Below are 21,914 nucleotides of genomic sequence, written 5' to 3' on the forward strand. Positions count from 1 at the left end.
TACTGTCATTACCCATCCACGTACATCACTGACCTCACTCATACTGTCATTACCCATCCAGATACATCACTGACATCACTCATTCTGTCATTACCCATCCACGTACACCACTGACCTCACTCATACTGTCACTACCCATCCAGATACATCACTGATCCCACTCATACAGTGACTACCCATCCAGATACATCACTGACCTCACTCATACTGTCACTATCCATCCAGATACATCACTGACCTCACTCATACTGTCACTACCCATTCACGTACATCACTGACCTCACTCATACTGTCACTACCCATCCAGATACATCACTGATCTCACTCATACAGTCATTAACCATCCAGATACATCACTGATCTCACTCATACTGTCACTACTCATCTAGATACATCACTGACCTCACTCATATACTCACTACCCATCCACGTACATCACTGACCTCACTCATACTGTCTCTACCCATCCAGATACATCACTGACCTCACTCATACAGTCATTACCCATCGGGATACATCACTGACCTCACTCATACTGTCACTACCCATCCAGTTACATCACTGACCTCACTCATACTGTCATTACCCATCCAGATACATCAGTGACCTCACTCATACTGTCATTACCCATCCAGTTACATCACTAACCTTACTCAAACTGTCACTACGCATCCAGATACATCACTGATCTCACTCATACTGTTATTACCCATCCAGACACATCACTGACCTCACTCATACTGTCACTTCCCATCCAGATAAATCACTGATCTCACTCATACTGTTATTACCCATCGAGATACATCACTGACCTCATTCATACTGTCATTACCCATCCACGTACATCACTGACCTCACTCATACTGTCACTACCCATCCAGATACATCACTGACCTCACTCATACTGTCATTACCCATCCAGATACATCACTGACCTCACTCATATACTCACTACCCATCCAGATACATCACTGACCTCACTCATACTGTCACTACCCATCCAGTTACATCACTGATCTCACTCATACTGTCACTACCCATCCAGATACATCACTGACCTCACTCATATACTCACTACCCATCCAGATATATCACTGACCTCACTCATACTGTCACTACCCATCCTGATACATCACTGACCTCAGTCATACTGTCATTACCCATCCAGATACATCACTGACCTCACTCATACTGTCACTACCCATCCAGATACATCACTGACCTCACTCATACTGTCACTACCCATCCAGATACATCACTGATCTCACTCATACTGTCACTACCCATCCAGATACATCACTGACCTCACTCATACTGTCAATACCCATCCACGTACATCACTGACCTCACTCATACTATCGCTGCCCATCCAGATACATCACTGACCTCACTCATACTGTCACTACCCATCCAGATACATCACTGACCTCACTCATACTGTCACTACCCATCCAGATACATCACTGACATCACTCATACTGTCATGACCCATCCAGATACATCACTGACCTCACTCATACTGTCACTACCCATCCAGATACATCACTGACATCACTCATACTGTCATTACCCATCCACGTACATCACTGACCTCACTCATACTATCGCTGCCCATCCAGATACATCACTGACCTCACTCATACTGTCACTACCCATCCAGATACATCACTGACCTCACTCATACTGTCACTTCCCATCCAGATAAATCACTGATCTCACTCATACTGTTATTACCCATCGAGATACATCACTGACCTCACTCATACTGTCAATACCCATCCACGTACATCACTGACCTCACTCATACTGTCATTACCCATCCAGATACATCACTGACCTCACTCATATACTCACTACCCATCCAGATACATCACTGACCTCACTCATACTGTCACTACCCATCCAGATACATCACTGACCTCACTCATACTGTCACTACCCATCCAGTTACATCAGTGACCTCACTCATACTGTCACTACCCATCCAGATACATCACTGACCTCACTCATACTGTCACTACCCATCCAGTTACATCACTGATCTTACTCATTCTGTCATTACCCATCCAGTTACTTCACTGATCTCACTCATACTGTCACTACCCATCCAGATACATCACTGACCTCACTCATATACTCACTACCCATCCAGATATATCACTGACCTCACTCATACTGTCACTACCCATCCTGATACATCACTGACCTCAGTCATACTGTCATTACCCATCCAGATACATCACTGACCTCACTCATACTGTCATTATCCATCTAGTTACATCACTGACCTCACTCATATACTCACTACTCATCCAGATACATCACTGACCTTACTTATACTGTCACTACCCATCCAGATACATCACTGATCTCACTCATACTGTCACTACCCATCCAGATACATCACTGACCTCACTCATACTGTCAATACCCATCCACGTACATCACTGACCTCACTCATACTATCGCTGCCCATCCAGATACATCACTGACCTCACTCATACTGTCACTACCCATCCAGTTACATCACTGACCTCACTCATACTGTCACTATCCATCCAGTTACATCACTGACCTCACTCATACTGTCATTACCCATCCACGTACATCAGTGACCTCACTCATACTGTCATTACCATCCAGTTACATCACTGACCTCACTCATACTGTCAATACCCATCCACGTACATCACTGACCTCACTCATACTATCGCTGCCCATCCAGATACATCACTGACCTCACTCATACTGTCACTATCCATCCAGTTACATCACCGACCTCACTCATACTGTCATTACCCATCCACGTACATCACTGACCTCACTCATACTGTCACTACGCATCCAGATACATCACTGATCTCACTCATACTGTTATTACCCATCCAGATACATCACTGACCTCACTCATACTGTCACTACCCATCCAGATACATCACTGATCTCACTCATACTGTTATTACCCATCGAGATACATCACTGACCTAATTCATACTGTCACTACCCATCCAGATACATCACTGACCTCACTCATACTGTCATTAACCATCCACGTACATCACTGACCTCACTCATACTGTCACTGCCCATCCAGATACATCACTGACCTCACTCATACTGTCACTACCCATCCAGTTGCATCACTGACCTCACTCACACTGTCATTACCCATCCAGATACATCACTGATCTCACTCATTCTGTCATTACCCATCCAGTTACATCACTGATCTCACTCATACTGTCACTACCCATCCAGATACATCACTGACCTCACTCATATACTCACTACCCATCCAGATATATCACTGACCTCACTCATACTGTCACTACCCATCCTGATACATCACTGACCTCACTCATACTGTCATTACGCATCCAGTTACATGAGTGACCTCACTCATACTGTCAGTACCCATCCAGATACATCACTGACCTCACTCATACTGTCACTACCCATCCAGATACATCACTGACCTCACTCATACAGTCACTACCCATCCAGTTACATCACTGACCTCACTCATACTGTCACTACACATCCAGATACATCACTGACCTCACTCATACTGTCACTACCCATCCAGATACATCACTGATCTCACTCATACTGTTATTACCCATCGGGATACATCACTGACATCACTCATACTGTCATTACCCATCCAGATACATCACTGACCTCACTCATACTGTCACTACCCATCCAGATACATCACTGACCTCACTCATACTGTCACTATCCATCCAGTTACATCACTGACCTCACTCATACTGTCATTACCCATCCACGTACATCACTGACCTCACTCATACTGTCATTACCCATCCAGATACATCACTGACCTCACTCATACTGTCACTACCCATCCAGATACATCACTAATCTCACTCATACTGTCATGACCCATCCAGATACACCACTGATCTCACTCATACTGTCATTACCCATCCAGATACATCACTGACCTCACTCATACTGTCACTACCCATCCAGATACATCACTGATCTCACTCAAACTGTCATTACCCGTCCAGATACATCACTGACCTCACTCATACTGTCACTACCCATCCAGATACATCACTGACCTCACTCATACTGTAATTACCCATCCAGATACATCACTGACCTCCCTCATATACTCACTACCCATCCAGATACATCACTGAGCTCACTCATATACTCACTGCCCATCCAGATACATCACTGACCTCACTCATACTGTCATTACCCATCCAGTTACATCACTGACCTCACTCATACTGTCATTACCCATCCAGATACATCACTGACCTCACTCATACTGTCACTATCAATCCAGATACATCACTGACCTCACTCATACTGTCACTACCCATCCAGTTACATCACTGACCTCACTCATACTGTCACTACCCATCCAGATACATCACTGACCTCACTCATACTGTCACTACCCATCCAGTTACATCACTGATCCCACTCATTCTGTCATTACCCATCCAGTTACGTCACTGATCTCACTCATACTGTCACTACCCTTCCAGATACGTCACTGACCTCACTCATTTACTCACTACCCATCCAAATACATCACTGACCTCACTCATACTGTCACTACCCATCCAGTTACATCACTGACCTCACTCATACAGTCACTACCCATCCAGTTACATCACTGACCTCACTCATACTGTCACTACCCATCCAGTTGCATCACTGACCTCACTCATACTGTCACTACCCATCCAGATACATCACTGACATCACTCATACTGTCATTACCCGTCCACGTACATCACTGACCTCACTCATACTGTCACTACCCATCCAGATACATCACTGACCTCACTCATACTGTCACTACCCATCCAGATACATCACTGACATCACTCATACTGTCATTACCCATCCACGTACATCACTGACCTCACTCATACTGTCATTACCCATCCAGATACATCACTGACATCACTCATTCTGTCATTACCCATCCACGTACACCACTGACCTCACTCATACTGTCACTACCCATCCAGATACATCACTGATCCCACTCATACAGTGACTACCCTTCCAGATACATCACTGACCTCACTCATACTGTCACTATCCATCCAGATACATCACTGACCTCACTCATACTGTCACTACCCATTCACGTACATCACTGACCTCACTCATACTGTCACTACCCATCCAGATACATCACTGATCTCACTCATACTGTCATTAACCATCCAGATACATCACTGATCTCACTCATACTGTCACTACTCATCTAGATACATCACTGACCTCACTCATATACTCACTACCCATCCACGTACATCACTGACCTCACTCATACTGTCTCTACCCATCCAGATACATCACTGACCTCACTCATACAGTCATTACCCATCGGGATACATCACTGACCTCACTCATACTGTCACTACCCATCCAGATACATCACTGACCTCACTCATACTGTCATTACCCATCCAGATACATCACTGACCTCACTCATACAGTCACTACCCATCCAGATACATCACTGACCTCACTCATACTGTCACTACCCATCCAGTTACATCACTGACCTCACTCATACTGTCATTACCCATCCAGATACATCAGTGACCTCACTCATACTGTCATTACCCTTCCAGTTACATCACTAACCTTACTCATACTGTCACTACGCATCCAGATACATCACTGATCTCACTCATACTGTTATTACCCATCCAGACACATCACTGACCTCACTCATACTGTCACTTCCCATCCAGATAAATCACTGATCTCACTCATACTGTTATTACCCATCGAGATACATCACTGACCTCATTCATACTGTCATTACCCATCCACGTACATCACTGACCTCACTCATACTGTCACTACCCATCCAGATACATCACTGACCTCACTCATACTGTCATTACCCATCCAGATACATCACTGACCTCACTCATATACTCACTACCCATCCAGATACATCACTGACCTCACTCATACTGTCACTACCCATCCAGTTACATCACTGATCTCACTCATACTGTCACTACCCATCCAGATACATCACTGACCTCACTCATATACTCACTACCCATCCAGATATATCACTGACCTCACTCATACTGTCACTACCCATCCTGATACATCACTGACCTCAGTCATACTGTCATTACCCATCCAGATACATCACTGACCTCACTCATACTGTCACTACCCATCCAGATACATCACTGACCTCACTCATACTGTCACTACCCATCCAGATACATCACTGATCTCACTCATACTGTCACTACCCATCCAGATACATCACTGACCTCACTCATACTGTCAATACCCATCCACGTACATCACTGACCTCACTCATACTATCGCTGCCCATCCAGATACATCACTGACCTCACTCATACTGTCACTACCCATCCAGATACATCACTGACCTCACTCATACTGTCACTACCCATCCAGATACATCACTGACATCACTCATACTGTCATTACCCATCCACGTACATCACTGACCTCACTCATACTGTCACTACCCATCCAGATACATCACTGACATCACTCATACTGTCATTACCCATCCACGTACATCACTGACCTCACTCATACTATCGCTGCCCATCCAGATACATCACTGACCTCACTCATACTGTCACTACCCATCCAGATACATCACTGACCTCACTCATACTGTCACTTCCCATCCAGATAAATCACTGATCTCACTCATACTGTTATTACCCATCGAGATACATCACTGACCTCACTCATACTGTCAATACCCATCCACGTACATCACTGACCTCACTCATACTGTCATTACCCATCCAGATACATCACTGACCTCACTCATATACTCACTACCCATCCAGATACATCACTGACCTCACTCATACTGTCACTACCCATCCAGATACATCACTGACCTCACTCATACTGTCACTACCCATCCAGTTACATCAGTGACCTCACTCATACTGTCACTACCCATCCAGATACATCACTGACCTCACTCATACTGTCACTACCCATCCAGTTACATCACTGATCTTACTCATTCTGTCATTACCCATCCAGTTACTTCACTGATCTCACTCATACTGTCACTACCCATCCAGATACATCACTGACCTCACTCATATACTCACTACCCATCCAGATATATCACTGACCTCACTCATACTGTCACTACCCATCCTGATACATCACTGACCTCAGTCATACTGTCATTACCCATCCAGATACATCACTGACCTCACTCATACTGTCATTACCCATCTAGTTACATCACTGACCTCACTCATATACTCACTACCCATCCAGATACATCACTGACCTTACTTATACTGTCACTACCCATCCAGATACATCACTGATCTCACTCATACTGTCACTACCCATCCAGATACATCACTGACCTCACTCATACTGTCAATACCCATCCACGTACATCACTGACCTCACTCATACTATCGCTGCCCATCCAGATACATCACTGACCTCACTCATACTGTCACTACCCATCCAGTTACATCACTGACCTCACTCATACTGTCATTACCCATCCAGTTACATCACTGATCTCACTCATACTGTCATTACCCATCCACGTACATCAGTGACCTCACTCATACTGTCATTACCATCCAGTTACATCACTGACCTCACTCATACTGTCAATACCCATCCACGTACATCACTGACCTCACTCATACTATCGCTGCCCATCCAGATACATCACTGACCTCACTCATACTGTCACTACCCATCCAGTTACATCACTGACCTCACTCATACTGTCATTACCCATCAACGTACATCACTGACCTCACTCATACTGTCACTATCCATCCACGTACATCACTGACCTCACTCATACTGTCACTACCCATCCAGTTACATCACTGACCTCACTCATACTGTCATTACCCATCAACGTACATCACTGACCTCACTCATACTGTCACTATCCATCCAGTTACATCACCGACCTCACTCATACTGTCATTACCCATCCACGTACATCACTGACCTCACTCATACTGTCACTACGCATCCAGATACATCACTGATCTCACTCATACTGTTATTACCCATCCAGATACATCACTGACCTCACTCATACTGTCACTACCCATCCAGATACATCACTGATCTCACTCATACTGTTATTACCCATCGAGATACATCACTGACCTCATTCATACTGTCACTACCCATCCAGATACATCACTGACCTCACTCATACTGTCATTAACCATCCACGTACATCACTGACCTCACTCATACTGTCACTGCCCATCCAGATACATCACTGACCTCACTCATACTGTCACTACCCATCCAGTTGCATCACTGACCTCACTCATACTGTCACTACCCATCCAGATACATCACTGACCTCACTCATACTGTCATTAACCATCCACGTACATCACTGACCTCACTCATACTGTCACTGCCCATCCAGATACATCACTGACCTCACTCATACTGTCACTACCCACCCAGATACATCACTGACCTCACTCATATAATCACTACCCATCCAGTTACATCACTGACCTCACTCATACTGTCACTACCCATCCAGATACATCACTGACCTCACTCATACTGTCACTACCCATCCAGATATATCACTGACCTCACTCATACTGTCACTACCCATCCAGATACATCACTGACCTCACTCATACTGTCACTACCCATCCAGATACATCACTGGCCTCACTCATACTGTCATTACCCATCCAGATACATCACTGACCTCACTCATACTGTCACTACCCATCCAGTTACATCACTGACCTCACTCATAGTGTCACTACCCATCCAGATACATCACTGACCTCACTCATATTGTCAGTACCCATCCAGTTACATCACTGACCTCACTCATACTGTCACTACCCATCCAGATACATCACTGATCTCACTCATACTGTCATTACCCATCCAGGTACATCACTGATCTCACTCATATACTCACTACCCATCCAGATACATCACTGACCTCACTCATATTGTCACTACCCATCCAGTTACATCACTGATCTCACTCATACTGTCACTACCCATCCAGATACATCATTGACCTCACTCATACTGTCACTACCCATCCAGATACATCATTGACCTCACTCATACTGTCACTACCCATCCAGATACATCACTGACCTCACTCATACTGTCACTACCCATCCAGTTACATCACTGACCTCACTTATCCTGTCACTACCCATCCAGATACATCACTGATCTCACTCATATACTCACTACCCATCCAGATACATCACTGACCTCACTCATACTGTCATTACCCATCCAGATACATCACTGACCTCACTCATACTGTCATTACCCATCCAGATACATCACTGACCTCACTCATACTGTCACTACCCATCCAGATACATCACTGATCTCACTCATACTGTCAGTACACATCCAGATACATCACTGACCTCACTCATACTGTCATTACCCATCCAGATACATCATTGACCTCACTCATACTGTCACTACCCATCCAGATACATCACTGATCTCACTCATACTGTCAGTACACATCCAGATACATCACTGACCTCACTCATACTGTCAGTACACATCCAGATACATCAATGACCTCACTCATACTGTCACTACCCATCCAGATACATCACTGACCTCACTCATATACTCACTACCCATCCACGTACATCACTGACCTCACCCAAACTGTCATTACCCATCCAGTTACATCACTGACCTCACTCATACTGTCACTACCCATCCAGATACATCACTGACCTCACTCATATACTCACTACCCATCCACGTACATCACTGACCTCACTCAAACTGTCATTACCCATCCAGATACATCACTGACCTCACTCATACTGTCACTACCCATCCAGATACATCACTGACCTCACTCATACTGTCACTACCCACCCAGATACATCACTGACCTCACTCATACTGTCACTACCCATCCAGATACATCACTGACATCACTCATACTTTCATTAACCATCCAGATACATCACTGACTTCACTCATACTGTCACTACCCATCCAGATACATCACTGACCTCATTCATACGGTGAAGAAGGCAAATGGTATGTTGGCCTTCATGGCTAGGGGATTTAAGTATAAGAGCAGGGAGGCCTTACTGCAGTTGTATAGGGCCTTGTGAGACCTCACCTGGAATATTGTGTTCAGTTTTGGTCTCCTAATCTGAGGAAGGACGTTCTTCCTATTGAGGGAGTGCAGCGAAGGTTCACCAGACTGATTCCAGGGATGGCTGGACTGTCATATGAGGAGAGACTGGATCAACTAGGCCTTTATAGACTGGAGTTTAGAAGGATGAGAGGGGATCGCATGGAAACGTATGAGATTCTGACGGGACTGGACAGGATAGATGCGGGAAGAATGTTCCCGATGTTGGGGAAGTCCACAACCAGGGGACACAGTCTTAGGATAAGGGGTAGGCCATTTAGGACTGAGATGAGGAGAAACTTCTTCACTCAGAGAGTTGTTAACCTGTGGAATTCCCTGCCGCAGAGAGTTGTTGATGCCAGTTCATTGGATATATTCAAGAGGGAGTTAGATATGGCCCTTATGGCTAAAGAGATCAAGGGGTATGGAGAGAAAGCGGGAAAGGGGTACTGAGAGAATGATCAGCCATGATCTTATTGAATGGCGGTGCAGGCTCGAAGGGCCGAATGGCCTACTCCTGCACCTATTTTCTATGTTGTCTTTGTAACTATTTACAATGTGAGTTGATCTGGGGACCTTCTTGCCCTGGTTGATCATCTCGGTGTGAAAGCTGGTGTTGTTGAATCATTTGTTGGGCCCTCGATGGGCTGCTGTGCAGCTGGCCTTGCTGGGCTGCCTGGTATGTTGGGCCCTGCTGGGCTGCTGTGGATGATGGGTTCTGCTTCATGCTCAACCGTAGTGCCGGTTGCCACTGGTGTGTATGTTGGGGGATCAAAAAAGGTAGGATCCAAGGTGGATTGCTCAGGATAGTCCGTGAATCTGAGTTTGATTTGGTCCAAGTGTTTCCGGTGAATGAGTCCATTTGAAAGTTTGACCCGAAACACCCTGCTCCCCTCTTTGGCCACGACAGTGCCGGGAAGCCACTTGGGACCTTGTCCATAATTTAATACAAATACAGGATCATTGACTTCATCATTACGATGCCTGGGTGGGTACTGTGGAGGTCATTGATGAAGATGTCTCTGCCCTTCTTGGGGACCATTACTCGATTGCCCCACAGAAGGCAGTCTGCCTGTATAGACATTTCATCTTTGCGCCGCTGGAACGGCTTTATCTCTTCCTGCATTTCCACTGGGACACTGGACCAGCTCCCGTGAAGCACACAGCTTTTGACTAGAGCTAATAAGGGGTCCTGGTTTGTCCAGGTTTTGATCTGCCGGGCAGTGACGGGTGATTGCTCACTGTTAAATGCTTCCATAATCATGGCTAAATCTGCGGGCTGTGCCATTTCCACCCCCGTGGTGGGCAATGGCAGCCTACTGAGAGCATCGGCGCAGTTTTCTGTGCCTGGCCTGTAGCAGATGGCGTAGCTGTATGCGGACAACATGAGCGCCCATCTCTGGATGCGGGCCGATGCGTTGGTATTTATCCCTTTACTCTCAGAAAAAAGGGATATTAGTGGCTTATGGTCAGTGTCCAATTCGAATTTTAGACCAAACAGGTATTGATGCATTTTCTTTACCCCATAGACACACGCTAACGCTTCTTTCTCAATCATGCTGTCGGCTCTCTCGGCCTTAGACAGACTCCTGGCTGCATAAGCAACCGGTTACAGTTTCCCGAAATCATTAGCTTGTTGCAATACACACCCGACGCCATATGACGACGCATCACATGCTTGTACCAAATGCTTACATGGATCATACAGTACAAGCAATTTGTTTGAACATAACAATTTTCTCGCTTTTACAAAGGCATTTTCTTGGCTTTTGCCCCAAACCCATTCGCCCCCTTTTCGTAGTAAAACATGTAATGGTTCTAGCAGGGTGCTGAGACCCGGTAAGAAGTTACCAAAGTAGTTCAGGAGTCCCAGAAATGACCGCAGCTCCGTCATGTTCTGTGGCCTTGGTGTGTTCTCGATTGCATCCGTCTTCGCGTATGTGGGCCTGATGCCATCTGCTGCAATCCTCCTCCCCAGGAACTCCACTTCAGGCACCAGGAAAACGCACTTCGAGCATTTTAACCTGAGCCCCACGCAGTTGAGTCAACTAAGAACCTCCTCCAGGTTCTGCAGGTGCTCGACTGTTCTGACCTGTGACCAAGATGTCGTCCTGGAAGACCACGGGACCGGCTTCAGTAAGCTTTCCATGATTTTCTGGAATATCGCCGCCGCTGATCGGATTCCAAACGGGTAACTGTTATAAACATAGAAACATAGAAAATAGGTGCAGGAGCAGGCCATTCAGCCCTTCTAGCCTGCACCGCCATTCAATGAGTTCATGGCTGAACATGAAACTTCAGTACCCCCTTCCTGCTTTCTCGCCATAACCCTTGATCCCCCGAGTAGTAAGGACTTCATCTAACTCCCTTTTGAATATATTTAGTGAATTGGCCTCAACTACTTTCTGTGGTAGAGAATTCCACAGGTTCACCACTCTCTGGGTGAAGAAGTTTCTCCTCATCTCGGTCCTAAATGGCTTACCCCTTATCCTCAGACTGTGACCCCTGGTTCTGGACCTCCCCAACATTGGGAACATTCTTTCTGCATCTAACCTGTCTAAACCCGTCAGAATTTTAAACGTTTCTATGAGGTCCCCTCTCATTCTTCTGAACTCCAGTGAATACAAGCCCAATTGATCCAATCTTTCTTGATAGGTCAGTCCCGCCATCCCGGGAATCAGTCTGGTGAACCTTCGCTGCACTCCCTCAATAGCAAGAATGTCCTTCCTCAAGTTAGGGGACCAAAACTGTACACAATACTCCAGGTGTGGCCTCACCAATGCCCTGTACAACTGTAGCAACACCTCCCTGCCCCTGTATTCAAATCCCCTCGCTATGAAGGCCAACATGCCATTTGCTTTCTTAACCGCCTGCTGTACCTGCATGCCAACCTTCAATGACTGATGTACCATGACACCCAGGTCTCGTTGCACCTTCCCTTTTCCTAATCTGTCACCATTCAGATAATAGTCTGTCTCTCTGTTTTTACCACCAAAGTGGATAACCTCACATTTATCCACATTATACTTCATCTGCCATGCATTTGCCCACTCACCTAACCTATCCAAGTCACTCTGCAGCCTAATAGCATCCTCCTCGCAGCTCACACTGCCACCCAACTTAGTATCATCCGCAAATTTGGAGATACTGCATTTAATCCCCTCGTCTAAATCATTAATGTACAATGTAAACAGCTGGGGCCCCAGCACAGAACCTTGCGGCACTCCACTAGTCACTGCCTGCCATTCTGAAAAGTACCCGTTTACTCCTACTCTTTGCTTCCTGTCTGACAACCAGTTCTCAATCCACGTCAGCACACTACCCCCAATCCCATGTGCTTTAACTTTGCACATTAATCTCTTGTGTGGGACCTTGTCGAAAGCCTTCTGAAAGTCCAAATATACCACATCAACTGGTTCTCCTTTGTCCACTTTACTGGAAACATCCTCAAAAAATTCCAGAAGATTTGTCAAGCATGATTTCCCTTTCACAAATCCATGCTGACTTCGACCTATCATGTCACCATTTTCCAGATGCACTGCTATGACATCCTTAATAATTGATTCCATCATTTTACCCACTACTGAGGTCAGGCTGACCGGTCTATAATTCCCTGTTTTCTCTCTCCCTCCTTTTTTAAAAAGACCTTTGTGCGTGTTGCTGTAGGTGAGGGCCTTCGATGATTCCTCCAGTTGCTGCGTCATGTAGGCTGAAGTCAGATCCAGATTCGTGAACGTCTTTCCTCCCGCCAGCGTTGCAAAGCAGTTGTCAGCCTTTGGTAGTGGGTATTGGTCCTGCAGGGAGAAACGATTGATAGTTACTTTGTAATCGCCACAGATGCTGACGGTGCCATCTCCCTTGAGGACTAGCCCACTCGTCGAACTCGATCGGTGAAATGATGCCCTCTCTTTGCAGCCGGTCTAGCTCGATCTCTACCCTTTCTCTCATCATGTACGGTACTGCTCTCACCTTGTGATGGATGGGTCGCGCCCCCGGAATTAGGTGGATCTGCACTTTTGCTCTTTGGAATTTCCCGATGCCTGGTTCGAACAGCGAAAGAAATTTGTTTAAGACCCGGGCACATAAAGTGTCGTCAGCGGGCGATAGCACTCGGACGTCGTCCCAGTTCCAGCGTATCTTTCCCAGCCAGCTCCTGCCGAGCAGCGTGGGACCATCGCCCGGTACCACCCAGAGTGGTAGCTTGTGCACCGTTCCATCGTAGGAGACCTTTACGGTAACACTGCCAATTACAGGAATCAGTTCTTTAGTGTAAGTTCTTAGTTTCATGCGAACTGGAGTTAAGACTGGCCTTGAGGCTTTGTTGCACCACAACCTTTCGAAAGTCTTTTTGCCCATGATGGACTGGCTCACGCCCGTGTCCAGCTCCATTGACACCGGGAGTCCATTTAGTTTAAAATTCAGTATTATCGGGGGACAATTCGTGGTGAATGTGTACACCCCATGTACCTCTGCCTCCTCTATCTGAGGCTCTGGTTCTTCGTGATCCTCCGTAGATCTGTCCTCCTCTACAACATGGTGGTTTGCAGGTTTAACAGAATTTGCAGCTCGCCTGCACATTCGTTGGAGGTGTCCCATTGTTCCACAGCCCTTGCAAATGTACCCTGTCATGTTTGTAACCTTCACATAGCTGTAACCTTTATGTAACAACACTGTACACTGCATATATCTGAGAAATGCACACCTTGACCACAGGGGGTGAACTTGTGGGAGACACTCCTCACCTGGTCATCCAGGTATATAAAGGGAGGTCCCACGCAGGGTCATCACTTCTTGGTCCTGTGAATAAAGGTACAGGTCACAGAGTGACTTTGTCCCCAGTATGTGCCTCGTGTTGATTTGCTGTAGTGTGTAAGGACACAACATTTGACGACGAGAAACGGGAATCAACGACTCAAGATAATGGCCACCGGTAGCACGGAGGAACGGTACTGTGTTGGTGAGGACTGGGACGATTTCGTTGAGAGGCTCCAGCAGAGCTTTGTCACAAAGGACTGGTTGGGAGCGGCAGCGGCTGACAAGCGAAGGGCGCATCTACTGACCAGCTGTGGACCTAAGACGTACACGCTGATGAAAGACCTGCTCACACCCGAGAAGTCAGTGGACAAGACCTTTGAGGAGCTCAGCAAACTGATCAGTCAGCACCTCAAACTGGTGAGTAGTATACACATGGCCCGACACCGATTCTATACGCACCGACGTTGGGAAGGACAGAGCATACTGGACTTCGTTGCGGACCTTCGGCGCTTGGCCAGCCTCTAAGTTCACAGATGCCTGCAGGGGGGAGATGTTACGGGATTTCTTCATTGAGGTCATTGGTCATGCCGGGATTTTCAGAAAGCTAATTGAGACCAAGGACTTGACCTTGGAAGCAGCCGCGGTGATGGCTCAAACCTTCATGGCGGGGGAGGAGGAAACCAAGATCATATACACGCGCAACTCTGCTCCCGTGGCGATGGAGCAGGGAGTTAACATGGTAAACGCGACTCAGAACCCCGCAGGCAAGGGCAATTCGACACCAACCAGGCAGTAACAGACTCTAGAGTGGGTCCTCAACAGAGACAATGGCAGGTTGAACGGACAATGACACCATCACAAGGGACAATATGTCCTGGGATGGGACCATTGACACCCACAAACAGAGTGCTCAAGAGTAATCAAAGAGACAATCAGAGAGAAATGCCTGGTAACAGCTCTTGTGTTCACAACAATCTCAGCTCATGCTGGAGGTGCGGGGGCAGACATGCTGCGAAGACCTGCCGGTTTCAACAATTCATCTGCAGAAATTGTAACTTGAATGGACATTTAGCCAGGACGTGCAGGAAGCCCGCAGCGAGGCTGGTTTACGAAGTGGATGAACCACAAGAGGGGTCTGCAAGGCAGGGGTATGCCTGGGACACAGCAATGGATGCTGAAGTTCAGCGGGTTCAGGTGGCAAACATCCACAGCTCATACACAAAAACGCCACCTATGATGATGAGAGTACTGTTAAACAGCATCCCGGTACACATGGAGCTGGACACAGGAGCCAGCCAGTCACTTATGAGTGAACAACAATTCGAGAAACTGTGGCCACTCAGAGCTAGCAGACCCAAACTAGAACGCATTGACACGCAACTATGGACGTAACCAAAGAGATTATCCCAGTGCTAGGCAGTGCAATGTTGGTGGTCACACATAATGGATCTCAGAACCGGCTGCCACTCTGGATTGTCCTGGGAAATGGTCCCGCGCTTTTGGGGAGGAGCTGGCTAGCTGAGATGAACTGGAAAGGGGGGAATGTGCATGCCATTTCATCTGTGGAGCGAAGTTCATGCTCACAGGTCCTACAAAAGTTTGAGTCATTATTTCAACCTGGCGTCGGGACTTTCAAAGGCACCAAAGTAGTGATACGCATCACCCAGGACACCACACCAGTGCACCACAAAGCCAGAGCTGTGCCGTATGTGATGCGGGAGAAAATTGAGAGTGAGTTGGACAGGTTGCTAAGAGAGGGCATAATTTCGCCCATCGAATTCAGCGACTGGGCAAGCCCCATCGTCTCTGTTATAAAAACGGATGGCTCAGTCAGGATCTGTGGCGACTACAAGGCCACCATTAACCGAGTATCCCTTCAGGACCAATACCCGCTTCCAAGGGCGGAGGATCTTTTTGCCACGCTGGCAGGTAGAATCCAATCTATTGACCACCATCACCACGCACAAGGGGCTGTTTGTCTACAACAGGTGTCCGTTTGGCATTCGTTCAGCAGCCGCTATCTTTCAGAGGAACATGGAAAGCTTGCTCAAATCCATCCCTGGAACAATCGTATTTCAGGACGACATCCTTATCACGGGTCGAGACACCGAGGAACACCTCCACAACCGGGATGGACCGGGTAGGCCTGTGACTAAAGAAGTCCAAGTGCGTGTTTTTGGCCCCAGAGGTCGAGTTTTTGGGCAGAAGGGTTGCCGCAGACGGGATCTGGCCTACCGAATCTAAAATGGAGGCGTTCCGTCGTGTGCCCCGGCCCGGCAACACATCAGAGTTGCGTTCATTTCTGGGACGATTGAAATATTTCGGGAACTTTCTACTGAACTTAAGTACATTGCTGGAGCCGCTACACGTGCTCCTGTGTAAGGGTTGCAATTGGTTTTGGGGGGACTGTCAGGAACGGGCTTTCAATCAGGCGCGGAACCTGCTTTGTTCTAATAAGTTATTGACCCTGTACGACCCATGTAAGAAATTGGTTTTGACATGCGACGCATCATCCTATGGGGTTGGGTGCATGTTGCAGCAGAGTAATGATGAGGGCCAACTCCAACCTGTGGCTTATGCCTCCAGGTCGCTCTCCCAAGCAGAAAGCGGGTATGGGATGGTTGAAAAAGATGCACCAGTACCTTTTTGGCAGAAGGTTTGAGTTAGAAATGGACCACAAGCCGTTAACATCCCTGTTGTCCGACAGCAAAGCTGTCAATGCCAACGCGTCAGCTCGCATACAGCGATGGGCTCTCTCGCTGGCTGTGTATGACCAGGCGCCGAAAATTGCGCTGATGCGCTCAGCAGGCTTCCACTGGCCACCACTGAGGGAGCAGCGGTGCAAAGCGCTGAGATGGTCATGGCTGTCGATGCCTTTGACAGCGCAGGCTCCCCCATCACAGCCCGCCAGATCAAAACCTGGACAAACAGAGATCCCCTCCTATCTCTGATTAAGAAATGTGTCCTGACTGGGGATTGGGCGCCCGCACACGGAGCATGCCCTGAAGAGGTCAGACCATTTCACAGACGGATGGATGAACTCTCCATCCAAGCCGACTGCCTACTATGGGGCAGCCGAGTAGTCATGCCCCAGAAGGGAAGGGAAGCATTCATCAGGGAACTCCACAGCGAGCACCCAGGCATCGTGCTTATGAAGGCCATTGCCCGGTCACATGTATGGTGGCCAGGAATTGATGCAAACCTGGAACACTGTGTTCGCTGGTGCACGACGTGTGCCCAGCTGGGCAATGCCCCCAGGGAGGCCCCACTCAGCCCGTGACCCTGGCCCACCAAGCCATGTCACGTATTCACGTAGACAACGTGGGCCCGTTCATGGGAAAAATGTTCCTCATTGTTGTTGATGCGTACTCGAAATGGATCGAGTGCATCATATTGAATTCGTGCACGACATCCACCACAGTGGAGAGTCTGTGTGCGGTCTTTGCGACCCACGGCTTGCCAGACACCCTGGTTAGTGACAACGACCCGTTTTTCACTAGCTATGAATTCCGGGAGTTCATGTCGGGTAATGGTATCAAACATGTCAGGACAGCGCCGTTCAAGCCGGCTTCCAATGGCCAGGCGGAATGTGCAGTCCAAATCATAAAGCAAGGCATGCTCCAGATTCAAGGACCCTCCCTTCAATACCGTCTATCGCGCCTCCTGCTGGCCTACAGATCCTGACCGCACTCGCTCACGGAGGTCAGACCAGCGGAACTATTCATGAAACCTACACTAAAAACTCGGCTGTCCCTCATTCATCCAGTCGTCAGACATTGTTGAGGGCAAGCGCCAGTCCCAAAATGAGTGCCAGGACCATAACTCAAAGGGGAGATGGATCGACATCGATGACCCTGTATTTGTTCTTAATCACGCTGTGGGGCCCAAGTGGCTCGAGGGAACTGTAATTGGTAAAGAGGGGAATAGGGTCATAGTGGTCAGACTCAACAATGGGCAGATATGTCGCAAGCATCTGGACCAAGTTTAAAAAAAAGGTTCAGCATGTACACTGAGGAACCTGAGGAAAATCATGAGATGCTGCCCACACCACTGCCAGTGAACGAGCAACAAGAACCGTCAGCAGCATGCACAGTCCCTGCAGCCAGCCCGGACAAGCCGGAATCATCACAGGTGACAAAGACGCATGCCAAGGCTCAATAACCAGAGCCCCAACTGCGGTGCTCCACGAGAGATCGTCGACCGCCTGAAAGACTCAATCTTTGACCCAAAGACATTGGGGGGAGGTGATGTCATGTTTGTAACCTTCACATAACTGTAACCTTCATGTAACAACACTATACACTGTATACACCTGAGAAATGCACACCTTGACCACAGGGGGTGGACTTGTGGGAGACACTCCTCACCTGGTCATCCAGGTATATAAAGGGAGGTCCCACGCAGGGTCAGCACTCCTTGGTCCTGTGAATAAAGGTACAGGTCTCAGAGTGACCTTGTCTCCAGTAAGTGCCTCGTGTTGATTTGCTGTAGTGTGTAAGGACACAACATACCCTTTGAATCGATATGAATGGAAACGATGATCACCCCAGCAGCGCCAACAAGGTGTTAATGGCCTTGCATTCATCACCCTTGATGGTGGACTCTGAGACATCTGCGGACGTGTAGCTGCAGGTATGTGTGACCTGCCCTGTACGTTATGATTCAAAAACAACATCACTTTGTTCACAGTACTTGTAGCAGCACTTGTGTGCTGAGAGATTTGCTTCGTATTATCACTGGTGGCTATCGCTATAGCCTTACTCAAGGTTGGGGTCTCTACAGTCAAAAGTTGGCGAAGTATGGTTTCGTGGCCAATGCCAAGTACGAAAAAGTCTCTGAGCATGTGCTCCAAATGTCCTTCAAATTCGCAATGTCCTGCAAGGCGTCTTAGCTCAGCGACATAACTCGCCACTTCCTGGCCTTCAGACCTTTTGTAGGTGTAGAACCGGTACCTCGCCATCAGAATGCTTTCCTTCGGGTTCAAATGCTCTCGGACCAGTGTGCACAAATCGTCGTACGGTTTCTCCGTGGGTTTCGCTGGAGAGAGCAGATTCTTCATGAGACCACACAGTGGTGCCCCACAGATGGTGAGGAGGATCGCTCTACCTTTGGCAGCGCTCTTCCCCATCCAGCTCATTGGCCACGAAGTATTGGTCGAGTCGCTCCACAAAAGTTTCTCAATCATCTCCCTCCGAGAATTTCTCCAGGATGCCCACTGTTCTCTGCATCTGGTTCGCTATCTGTATCTCGTCACCAGTTGTTATGTATGGAGAAAGAGTCAGACTGAACACTGTGGGCTCAAAGTAAAGTGTGACCGTAGTCTTTTATTGCGGGTCTCCAGAGTGCCTCTCCAACCTGTGAGGCTTCCTTAAATACCTGTGCTCCCAAGGGATTATGGGATTCCTTGGGACTCCAGAGGATGAGCCCTCTGGTGGCTGTACAGAGTAAATACAAGTTTACATATACAACAGATACAAACAATTTGCAATTGGGAATCGGAAGTACAATTTCAAAATTTGCAGATAGAAACATAGAAATATAGAAATTTACAGTGCAGAAGGAGGCCATTCCGGCCAATCGTGTCTGCGCCGGCCGACAAAGAGCTGCACAGCCCTCGGTCAGCAGCCCTGAAGGTTACATATAAACCTATGAACAATGACGGAAAGACAAAGAGCACCCAGCCCAATCTGCCTCACACAATTGCGACACCCCTTATACTAAAACATTTTACACTCCACCCCAACCGGAGCCACGTGATCTCTTGGGAGAGGAAAACCCAGGCCAATTTTGGGAGAAAAAATCTGGGAAAACCCATCAAGGCGATCGACACTAGTCCAGGAGATCACCCTGGCCGTATTCTATTCCCTGCAGTACTTACCATTATATCTGCGCCATCCAACAAAAGGTCATCTAGTCTAATCCCAATTACCAGCTCTAGGTCTGTAACCCTGCAGGTTACTGCACTTTAAGTGCCCATCCAACCATCTCTTAAAAGTGGTGAGGGTTTCTGCATCCACCACTCTTCCAGGCAGCGAGTAACGAAGCCCCCCCTCAAATCCCCTCCAAACCTTCCACCAACCACCTTAAAACTATACTCCCTCGTAATAGACCCCTCCACCAATGGAAACAGACCCTTGCTATCCACTATGTCCAGGCCCCTCAATATTTTGTACACCTCAATGAGGTCTCCTCTCAACCTCCTCTGTTCCAATGAGAACAAACCCAGCCTATCCAATCTGTCCTCATAACTAAGATTCTCCATTCCAGGCAGCATCCTCGTAAATCTCCTCTGCACCCTCTCTAATGCAATCACGTCCTTCCTATAATACGGCGACCAGAACTGCATGCAGCTGTGGCCTAACCAAAGTATTATACAATTTAAGCATAACCTCCCTGCTCTTATATTCTATGCCTCGGCCAATAAAGGCAAGCATTCTGTATGCCTTCTTGATGACCTTATCCACCTGGCCTGCTACTTTCAGGGATCTGTGGACAAGCACGCCAAGGTCCTTATGCTCATCTACACTTCCAAGTGGCCTACCGTTTAATGTGTATACCCTTTCCTTATTAGCCCTCCCCAAGTGCATTACGTCACACTTCTCCGAATTAAATTCCATTTGCCACTGCTCTGCCCACCTGACCAGTAGATTGATATCCTCCTGCAGTCCGTGGCTTTCCTCTTCATTATCAACCACACAGCCAATTTTAGTGTCGTCTGCAAACTTCTTAATCATACTCCCTATATTCAAATCTAGATCATTGATATATACCACAAAAAGCAAGGGACCCAATACTGAACCCTGCGGAACCCCATTGGAAACATCCTTCCAGTCACAAAAACACCCATCAATCATTACCCTTTGCTTCCTACTTCTAAGCCAATTTTGGATCCAACTTGCCACTTTGCCCTGGATCCCATGGGCTTTAACCTTCATGACCAGTCTACCATGTGGGA

The sequence above is a fragment of the Pristiophorus japonicus genome, chromosome 7 (genome assembly GCF_044704955.1).
Source record: "Pristiophorus japonicus isolate sPriJap1 chromosome 7, sPriJap1.hap1, whole genome shotgun sequence".
NCBI classification, from domain to species: domain Eukaryota; kingdom Metazoa; phylum Chordata; class Chondrichthyes; family Pristiophoridae; genus Pristiophorus; species Pristiophorus japonicus.